Consider the following 11,198-nt stretch of genomic DNA (forward strand, 5'->3'; position numbering starts at 1 on the left):
TCAATGTTTGTAGAGCATCATTTTCAGCAGGATTGTCCTGATGAATATGTTGCTCTACAAACATTGAAACGTTGACTACCGTGACTTAGTCTGTTGTTTTTCATGGAGCCGTGCGTACCGACGACTGCTACACTATATGTTTGGTAACCATGCTGTTACTATTGGAGGGCACCGGCCATCTAACAAACCAGTTTTGAATGGAGTGCTGCTAAACTGCTATATTAAAGCGCAACGGAATTTACTGCGCTATATAACAAACTGTTAATAAATGTATATAGTCCCTTCTTCCCCCACATACACCACAGTCTGTGTCTTCCTCTCTCCTTCCTCCCACACACCCCACTGTCTATCTCTCCCCAGTGCTGAAAGTAGGGTGGTACGAGGTGGTACGGAGTACCATTAAAAAAATATAGTGGTGATACGCAGTACTACCAGCTCACCACTAGGGCATAATTTATAAGGGGAATTTTTGTAAAATGGTGTCAGTGGCATAACTGTGTGTGGCATAATGTGTAATGGGCATTATGGTGTGTGGCATAATGTGTAATGGGCATTACAGTGTGTGGCATAATGTGTAATGGGCATTAGTGTGTGGCATAATGTGTAATGGGCATTACAGTGTGTGGCATAATGTGTAATGGGCATTACGTGTGTGGCATAATGTGTAATGGGCATTACGTGTGTGGCATAATGTGTAATGGGCATTACGGTGTGTGGCATAATGTGTAATGTGCATTACGGGGTGTGAAATAATGTGGCCATGCCCCTATTGTCATGTAACCACTCCCATAGCTTTTTGTAACCACGCCCCTCATGACATGTGACCATGCCCATTTTTACTATCAGTACCACCAAGAAAAAATTTATACTTGTACCACTGTGTCTCCCCAATGACTCCATGCTGCATTCCCAGCTCCCTCACCCATCCCAAAGCCCTGTATCCCCTCATCAATCCACTCTTTCCTTGGGGAGAGACTAACCTGCGCTGCACTCCCCAGCACCCAGACTCGAACACTGCACAGCGAGTACCATGTGGCCCACGTACATCACCAGAAGAGGCCGGCGCAGGGCACAGGAATCCTGGCCAGTGAAGCTGCTGCCATGTCCCGTAACTGCCTGCAACAGTGCTAGACCCGGACTCTCATGCCGTACAGTCACAGTGTGTGAGAGGCCCACACCGCCTACAGATTGCTGGCTATGTGGACAAGATGACTCACATCTCTGCCGGGCACTAAGCAGTATATACTTGGGGCCCCTCTAATCCTTGGGACCCGGTACAGGTGTCCCCTTTGACACCCACCTATCGCCGGCCCTGATTATAACACACTCATCCCTTGCATTAATTCCACGCTTTACACATGCTAATACCTTGTGTGCCTTCTTTGCTGCAATCCTACTTTGGGTACTACTGCTAAGCTTGTTATCTACTGCATGTGAACACCTGAGTCTTTTTCCAGTACAAAATCCCCTAGTTTTACCGCATTTAGTATGTAGGTGGTATTTTTGTTCTTGCTACCAAAGAGCATTACCTTACACTTGTCTGTATTGAACCTCATTCTCCATTTTGCTGCCCATGCTTCCAGTTTAAATAAAATCATTCTTAAGAGACTCAGCATCCCCCTCCGAATTTATAACCTTGCACAGTTTGGTATCGTCTGCAAAAATTGACACCATGCTCTCTAAGCCTACTGCTAGATCATTTATGAAAATGTTGAACAATAGCGGTCCAAGTACAGACCCTTGTGGCACACCACTTAGTACTTCAGTCCAATTTGAAAAAGTTCCATTTACCACAACGCGCTGCTCCCAATTATCTGGTCAATTTCTGACCTAAGTGCATATTGTGCTTCCTAGCCCTAGTTCTTGTAGCTTGTAGATAAATCTCATGTGCGGTACTGTGTTCGAAAGCTTTAGCAAAGTCTAAAAAGATTACATCCATCTCTTTTCCCTGATCTAGGTTTGCGCTGTTTCATAAAAGCCTAATAAGTTTGTTTGACATGATCTAACCTTCACAAATCCATGTTGGTTCCTATTAATAAACTTATTGGCTTCAAGGAACTTCTGCATACTGCCCCTTAAAATACCTTTCAGTACTTTCCCCACAATAGATGTAAGACTTACTCGTCTATAATTACCCGGATCCGATTTACTTCCCTTTTAAATTCTAATTAAGTATAAGAAGACATGTGGAGAGGTTCATTTTTCTATAGACTTTTACTTAAAGATGCTATTAGCAAAGCACAACGGAATATGCTGCGCTATATAAGAAACGGTTAATAAATAAATATTTGGAAATGAACAATTTTCTAATACCCTTTTCAGACAGAAATGTCTGAATTACCCGGCATTCCAGTGCCGGGTAGTTTTGCCGGTCCCTGCCTGACCCCCCTTTCACACAGACAAGCAAATCACGGGTCAAGAATTTATACCCTGTAATTTGCAGATCAACACTGGTATTTTGTCTGTGTGAAAGGGTCTACAAGGGTCGAAATTCCCGGGTCTCCAACCCTGGTAAATTCCTGGGTCGAAGTACCCGTGTTTATCGGCAAATTACCAGGTAAAACTGCTTCACCCGGGAATTTGCCTCTCTGTGTGAAAGGGGTATAAGCTTCATGCAATACCCATGGCATTCACACATATGATGTAGTAAATAGAGGCTTTGGAACTTCCAAGAATAAAATCCTGAACCCCTAAATGCCATCACGTGACCACCAAAAAGCTAGGTGATTGGCTCAGACTAAAATCAGATTACACTCTCCTACCAGCAAACAGGAGGCAGCTATATAAATGGGTTTTTGAAGTGAGAACACTACACTCTAAAGTTACTAGACAAACTCCTAGAACAATGAGCTTCATGTTAAACATATACAAAACTTCCTGCTACAAAAAAATAAATAAAATAAAAGTACACTTGATTACAGGATTCGCAATTAATTCTTATTAACTGTTCTGCATATTGTCTGCCTTATTCAGAGATGGATGCTATTTACATCCAAAGACACAGCAGCGATAAAAAAGGAAAGAAGGAAAAAAAAGAAAAAGAAAAAAAAAAAAAAGACACCCACTCCAGGCATCGCAGGTCCGTAGACGCAGCATCAGATTACCATTCCATTGGTCATCTGAGTGAGCCTAAAGGCCCGTATTCACGGGCAGATCTAGGGAGAGATGTGTGCTGAGCGAATCACTCAGCACAGCGCGATGTGTGCTGAGCGTGCGGGGCCGCTCATTTCACCCAGCGGGTGAAGTGAGCGACCTGCTAGATTGGCCTACATGCAGGCCAATCTAGCACCAGCGATAGCGATGCGCGGGGCTGCGCATCGCTATGAGGGGTACACACGGAGTGATCGCTGCTTAAAATCTAAGCTATCTAGTCAGATTGCTTAGATTGTAAGCAGCGATCGCTACGTGAGTACCCCCCTTAAGGTTGGGGACACACTAAGATTATCTGGTTGGAATGAAAATCTGGAATGTACCTTAAAGTTACTCAGAATGGCCCTCTCAGCTCCATAGCCGAGGTCAGTAAATATGCATCAGAAGATTTAAGGTGAGCACAACACTAGGCGATGTGCTCCATGATCGACATCACCTAGTGTGCCCCCCTCCCAGCCCAGGCCGCCTGACGTGGGCGTACACACTGTGATATTGCACAGTGATGTCATGCCGCAGCCAGGCTGTGCATGCAGCTTTGGAAGATGATTACAAATTGAGCTGCATACACGGCCGACACCGAGGGTCATTAACGGCATACACACTGGGCGATATAGTAAGCGATATCGTTAAGGAGGGTAAAAATTAGCAATATCACTTACTTCATCACCTAGTGCAGTGGTTTACAAACTTTTTTTAATCACGGCGTCCTAGAGTATCAGAATTTTTTTTCACGGCACCCCAAGGCCAAAAATTTCTTATTGAGAAATTTAGAAAGAAATATTAAATTAAGTAGATTGTGTTTATATGTCATCCTTAGGGTCAATTGTGCGGTGAGGGACAAGCTTTGCTTCTGTTTGTCCCCATATTTTATGACTGGCTGCCACCAGCACTGGTTTTGCCTATTATATTGATCATACATAATTTGAATTGGTCCTGGACCACCAAGCCCGGGCACACCGGCAAGTGTCCCGAGGCACCCCAGGGAGCCACGGCACATAGTTTGGGAACCACTGACCTAGTGTGTACCAGCCTTTAGGCATAGGCCTTGCCACTCACAAAAAACTGGGCCAACATGCCCCCACTTTTGGGAATACTGGCTGTCGCTGCCCATTCCCCAATCATGATGTGGCTTAGAGGCACGATGACCGTAGTTGCAGAAAGAGAGTTGCTCATGCACAGATTTTCTACCCATCAGAGAGGTACGTAAACGAATCCGGCCCTACATTCATATATAGTATAACTATAGTAGTCAGGAACACAATATTTCCCTACCATCTGTAATCGCTACACTGCAACTTAGCGGATAGCAAAGATATTTCTGTGTTACGTTGTTGCAATAATATTGTAGCGCTTTGTCATACAGTTACCCATTATAGTGTATGTAACTGATAAACTGAGGAGCTTAAAGCCAATTTCACTCACAAGGCAGAAATGTGGATATCAGTATACATATAAAAGCATGTGCAAGTAGATTCATCTATCCGTACAGCTGGAGAAACCTTATTCAGATGGTATTCGGTCAGAATGTCAACATAGTCAAAATGTTGACATTTCATTTTAGTGTTATATTTAGGGGTGTGGTACGTAAGGTCAATGGTTAGTAGGTCGACCTAGAAACCCTGTTGACCTAGTTACTGTCGACCAATAGTGGTTGACCTAAACATGGTCGATCTATTGACTGTCGACCTAGAGACTGGATCCCATATTTAGGGTTAGGCTTAAATAGTCAAAAATTATATGTCAAAATGGTAACTGTCGACATTTTGACCATGTTGACATATCATAACACACACTTTTAGACATTTTTCCAACACCTTTCAACAATGTGTGAACTGTATTCTGTAAACGCCTGGTACTACCTGCCCATAGTATGGTGCCTGGTGAAGTACTACATCCCATGTAATGCTTCGCTCTACAGAAGGCAAACGGTTCTGCAGCAGAAAAAGCTCCTCTGTGCTGGATACTTAAAAATTATATAAACATCACATTCTGAGTGAAGTTTTAATATTTCGCATAGGCATAACCCCCATTTTAATTTACCATGGTCTATAGTTGGTATCTCACTGCTACTATCGGTCAAGCAGCAGATTTTAAGTTAAAAGGATAAGAGAAAAAAAAACTCATAAGAGATTTAAAGTAACAATGGTACCACTTTTATGATGCATTCTCTGCCCTGCACAGGAACAGTGATGGTTATGGCCTAAATTAAAAAGCCAGAGCAGTTCTTGGGATTTTGTCTGCTTCAGCTCATATATGTAATGAGGGAAATCAGTATGAACACTCTGCCATATAGCACGACAAGGCGAGTCTTCTGATGTAACACTAGTGGTCCTACTAAAGCTCTAAATTGGTTCAGCTATTAGGACAGGTTGTGGTCTAAAAGTGGATGAGCAAATGAAGCTAGACCAAACATGAATAATACAGGTGACTGAGCCCATAATTCACACATATGCGAAATTTATGGAGGCAGTGGACACGAGGTCTCTGATGTTGGTAGAAGGGTGTGGTAGAGCAAATGCGGCTTTCAGACGCTGGGCAAGGGAGAGAACACAATTAGCTTTCTAAAGTCAGATTAACACACTCATACAGTTACTAGATATTCTACATGAAAGAGATTTAAATGACAATCACCTCCAATAAGACGGCATTATGAAAGGGTGACAACAAAGGCTGACTGTAGACATAATTATTTTTTATTATTTAGATCTTAGCAAAGTTATTGCATGTGGCATCAGGAATCAGCACTCACTGCAGCTACAGATTGTAATATGATTTTGAAATTAACAGTCTACTGGTTAGGGAAAAATAGAACTAATGGAAAAGAATAAAAACTTTAAAGGGGTCTATTTTGTATGTTGCACAAATTAACTGCGTAGCTCAATCTAAAATTATCCTTTCTCTCTGCCTTGCAATTATTGAATTCCCTCTACTAAAAGGTGTATATAACAAATGCTTACAGATAGAATAAGGGCTATAAATACAGCTTAGACTCTGTTGGGTAATGTTATTGGATCCAAGTTTTTGCAAACATGCTTTTTTTTGGCAATATTGTTGTAAGACAGCAGCAAATGGTTTTGCCTACAAAAAAAATTAAATCAATGCTTTATAAATTGCATCACAAAGTTCACCAACCGTGGATCTAGTTGTTTAGTTATCTCCCTCACCCGAACTGTGGGACTTCCTTCATCTGCATAGTTCGAGTCCCTGACACAATTAGTCTAAGGACCTGTTTTTAGAGTAGGCCGCTGCATAGTTTTGTTGGCCGAGAACCTTGTTAAGTCATCACACAGCTTGTGGCTAATGATGAACAAAGTTGAAGTTATTGTGTGAGGACATCTGCAGCCAGAACCTGATAAACAGAGATGCTGCAGCACTTCCAAGAAATTAGGCAGTGAGCGAGACAGCAACATCACTGATGAAAGGGGGACCAATGTTAAAAAAGCCACACACACACACAAAAAAAAAAAAAAAAAAAACAACAACAACAGGCGAGTGTAAAAGTGGAAGTATCATAACATTAGTGGGAGATGCCTTATCTATAATAAGATGAAATATTAGCCATACATGTAATGGAACAGTAGCTCCTTCTTATCCATTAGTTTTGAAAATTGTGACACACTTGCTTGGCATTCCCATGCAATATCCCTTGAAGACAATATTTGTCATAAACACGATAAAATCAGTTTTATTTAGCAAGAAGATATAAAGCAAACATCTACTGGGTTAAAAGCAACTACATTTTTCAGTATAAAAGTTATGTGCAACTAGATGGAGCACAATGTGTCATATCTAAAGAACTGGATGAGAACTGATCTGTGCTACATCCGAGTTGGTGTAAATGAAAATGTGTCTGTGCAGACTGGCAAAAAGTAAGGGATACCCCTATAAATACACTCTATCCACACAGACTAGTGCACCTACTCTATACTTAACAAGGAGCATAGTCATTCAGCCCAACTAATCCCATCAACCAGTCCAAACTTAATTTTCCACTCCAAAAGCTGTTATCTAGCTCCATATAACAATATACTAGCTTGAAAAATTCAGTAACACAAATCAAGACACATTAGATCCCTAAAGACAATTTTGCCATTTAAATCATTGCAAATAAGAGAGAAGAAATAAATGTGACAAGTATAGACACAGCAGAGGTTTTTTTTAAATAATATAAATAAAGAAGATATAGAGAAAACATCAATAAGCAATTGACACAATGCACTTCTCCTTCAATACATCTAGCACAGCACAAGAGGTTGCACCTATATACGCATAATAAAATTATAGACAGCAACACAAAGGGGGATATTCAACTGTTTGAAAAGTCAGTTGGGTGTCTGTTTTTTCCTATCTAATAGACAGGAAAAAACAGACACCCAACTGACTTTTCAAACAATTGAATATCCCCCAAAGAGTCAATAGTACTGACAGCTTGACTAAATCAAATGCAAGCTTATTCATAGAAAGGTTTCAATTTTATAGATAACGGATATAAATTTCTCCAAAACAAAATGTAAAAGTGCTCCCTTTCATACAGGGCTCACACATAGTGGATAATCTTGTGACAATCCTATGAAAATGAAGGTTTATTTTTTTGTTTTGTCATATTTCAGAATCAGCCTGTAACTATTTTTTTTTCTCCATAACTTCTTATGTCAGGTGTTGATCACACTAATGGATGCACATTATCTTCCCCTGTACAGGCAGCAACTGGCAGTAATGATAGAGCTCCTGTAGTGTAACAGTGTCAGCCTATTGGACATCATTACACATGTAAAGCTCATATACCAGCAGCTGGTGCCACCTTCCCCCAGGACAGATATACCATCCCCATATCACAAACAGGCAGCTGCTGTGGAGGCTGGGCATTCTGGAACATGTAGTTCCACTGCAAATGCAGAAGCACATAGCAGTTACAGTACAGGGGGAGACCCTCATCGGTGAGCCGGTGGCACCTGCGTCAGTCTGGAGATCCCATGGGCTACGTACAGGCTATGGTGGGCCCCAGTGGCACACTGTCTCCATATATAAACACTAACCTCGTCCCCCGCTCCACAGGCGATTCGGTGCCACTTTTAGCCTTCTTCTCCTCCAAGTCCACAACTGCTTCCGCTTCCGGGGCCGCGTCTGGCGTCTCATTGGCTGCCACCGAGCGGAAGCTGTTGCCGGGCCGTAACAGACATTCTAGCCGCGCCAGAGCAGGCGGGAGGGAGGCTGCGTTCGTGGCGGAGATCTCGCGAGATCCCACTGCCCTAGCGTCACATGTACTGCTGAGGGAGCCATCTTGGTTGAGGCATAAAGTAGCTTTCTTTAAGCAGACTGTTGCACCTTTGTTTGTTGGAAACAGCTGTCTCTCTCCCTAGCTTTCTTTCGGCCAAAGTCTGTGTACAACTTTGTTTTTGTTTTAGCCAAAACAGGTGGAACATGCAGCTGTGTGTGCTACATGCATCCCTGAATCAGGCCCTGCATTGTATGTAGTGAAAAATGACTGGGCAGACTTGTTTTTATATTGACAGTTAGGATTAAGCTAGTACACACCTCTTCCCAACTAAAACCCTCACGGTTACAAAACAGTAGTACAGCTGCACATAAGCAAAATAAATTCACTATTTATGGAAATCCTGTAACTCTCAAAGCATGGTTTCCCCACTACACAAGACGCAGTATACAGGGTGATTCAAAAGTTAAAGTACACCCCTTTGTTTCAAAAACTTGCAGGAAATGGGAAAACTGAATACTCCAGTGGGTGAGGTGGCCTATCCTTTAGGGTATGTACCGAACATGAGTGCCTTCTTGAAATCGGCCTTGAATCTATTAAGGGCGTGTATACACAGTGAGATATTTTCTTTCACTTTTGACTATATAGTCAAAATCGCAAGAAAAGTTAGTGCAGATCGCAAGGTGAAAAACACCTTGCGGTCCCGCCATGTCGGCATCGCAAGAAAAGATAGACTGTGCAGGCAAGTCAATCCTTGCTAGATCGGGGTACTATCTAGTTCATCTCACATGTCAATGACATCTCACATAAGCCAAAATCTCACATAAGCCAAAATCGTAAGCACACATAGTCCATATCTCAAGAAAAGATAGTCAAAATCTGTGCTATCTGGGCTCCAGGGAGTTCAAGGGAAATCGCAAGTGAAAATCGGGCATAGCAAGGATCTCACCGTGTGTACACACCCTTAGTCCGTTTTTTCAAACGGAAAGGGGGTCGTGTAACATGTAAAAAAAATCAAAATATGCAAAAAAGTTTATTGCTGGAAACAGATTTGAAATAGCAGTTATGGTTCAAAAGTTACAACACTTTATTTGTTGCATTTGTTGTCCCAATCTTCAGTGTCCCAGGACAACTCAGATCCAGACTGAGGGCCTAATTCAGACATGAAAAAAAGCAAATCTTTGACATGCAGGGGGACGCCCAGCACAGCACAAGTCCGCCCCGCATGCCGGATCCCGCCCCCCCCCCAGACATGCAAAATCATCACACGGCTGAGTAGCTCTCTGTCTACGCAGGCTAGCAGTGAAGGCAGACAACTACCCATCATGTCTAGGGTCGCAGCAGCTGTGCGTGACGTCATGCAGCCGCCGCCGCCGCCTGCCCCGAAAATGGTACGAACATGCCTCTGTTGTCCGGACCGCACCCCTCCCCCCCCCAATGTCGCCGCAACGCCGCCTACACGCCCCCAGCCTCCTCTACTGTCAAACAGGCAGAGGCAATCGCCAATGTTGGCCCCAGAGGCATCGTCTCAGGTCCACAGGGAAAAGTCAAAGGCAGAATCACCCTGCGACTCAAGTCCAGGCAACTAAAGTGTGAGAAGTAGAATTATCGAAAACAATGAAGGGGGCAACTAAAGTGTGAGAAGTAGAATTGTCGAAATCAATGAAGTATGAAAAACTCTGACCCGTCAGAGAATGAACAGCACAAACTTCAGGGCACTTGAACCCAGGTGCCTGTTACAACCAGGCCCATTGTAGAAAATACAGACCCCAATAGACCTGAAGACAAGGAAAAACCACACAATACCAGTACTATGAAAAGGGTGGTATTCATGAGACCGATGGTCACATGACCTCCACCGACATCCCGCCCCCTCACTATCCCGATGGTCGGCATGCCAACTGTAAGGATTATATCTCTGAACCACCTCGATTTGATGACCCCTTAGGTACCCGTGAGAGTAACTCTTAACACAAAGAGTAAGCACGCAGCTGTAGTTAAGAATCACTCTGTTTATTGTAAAAATGACAGCGTACTATATAGATAAGAAACATGGGTGTATACAATATGTGCAAGCATATGATTGGATAAATAAAAGTAGCATACGACATTACATGCAGGATATTTAGTAACACACAGAAGTAACAGGTTTGATCTGGTATGTAACTGTCCTTGAAGATAAGACACAAACAAGCCTTATATTGTATGAACAGACAAGGGCATCCTGTAGAGAGTGCGTACGTGTCTATTCAAGCACATAACAGTTCATATAGCATGTTTAACCCTTCAATCCCCTCTTAGAATCATATATTTATATAACATGATTCTTTACATGGAGCTTTTTATTTCTATATTCAGTTAGGTATTGCTTATAGGCTGCAGGGGAGTTAGGAGGGATTGTAAGGACGGCTTTATACATAAGCGAGTTTTCAATACCTTTTGTGGCGAGTTTTCTGCAGCAGGGTATAATGCAAAAGAAAACAACACAAAAAATTGCTATCACAATCAATATGTAGATTCCTAGTTGAACAAGACCCTGTTTCCAATTTTCAAACCAACCAAAGTATTGGCTCCATGGGTTATCAATACCTGAATTCTTTTTTAGCTCTATGGATAAATTCTCTAGTTTGTTTATAGCAAGAGTGATTTTACCATTAGGGCCAGTGTTATCAGGTATGTAGGTACAACATCCTTCTACCTTACCTATATAAACACAAGTACCACCTTTCTCGGCTAACATCATATCAAGGGCCATTCTATTTTGGAATGTCATCTGGGAAGTGGCTTCCAGTTGCTCAGCTATACCTTTAAGGGCATCCTTGGTATCATTAAC

General features: G+C 42.4%; 1 protein-coding gene across 5 annotated transcripts in view; it reads right to left on the reverse strand.

The window, feature by feature from the left end:
• CEP350 (centrosomal protein 350) overlaps positions 1 to 8,358 on the reverse strand; it is a 121,920-nt gene extending 113,562 nt beyond the window's left edge. For 4 of the 5 annotated variants that reach the window (XM_063939803.1, XM_063939804.1, XM_063939802.1 and 1 more), the window contains exon 1: positions 8,187 to 8,358. The gene's annotated coding sequence lies outside the window, so the exon portion shown is untranslated. The other variant, XM_063939801.1, reaches the window with a different exon arrangement.
• Between the last annotated feature and the right edge of the window lie 2,840 nt (positions 8,359 to 11,198).

Source organism: Pseudophryne corroboree, chromosome 9 (genome assembly GCF_028390025.1).
Source record: "Pseudophryne corroboree isolate aPseCor3 chromosome 9, aPseCor3.hap2, whole genome shotgun sequence".
Lineage (NCBI taxonomy): Eukaryota > Metazoa > Chordata > Amphibia > Anura > Myobatrachidae > Pseudophryne > Pseudophryne corroboree.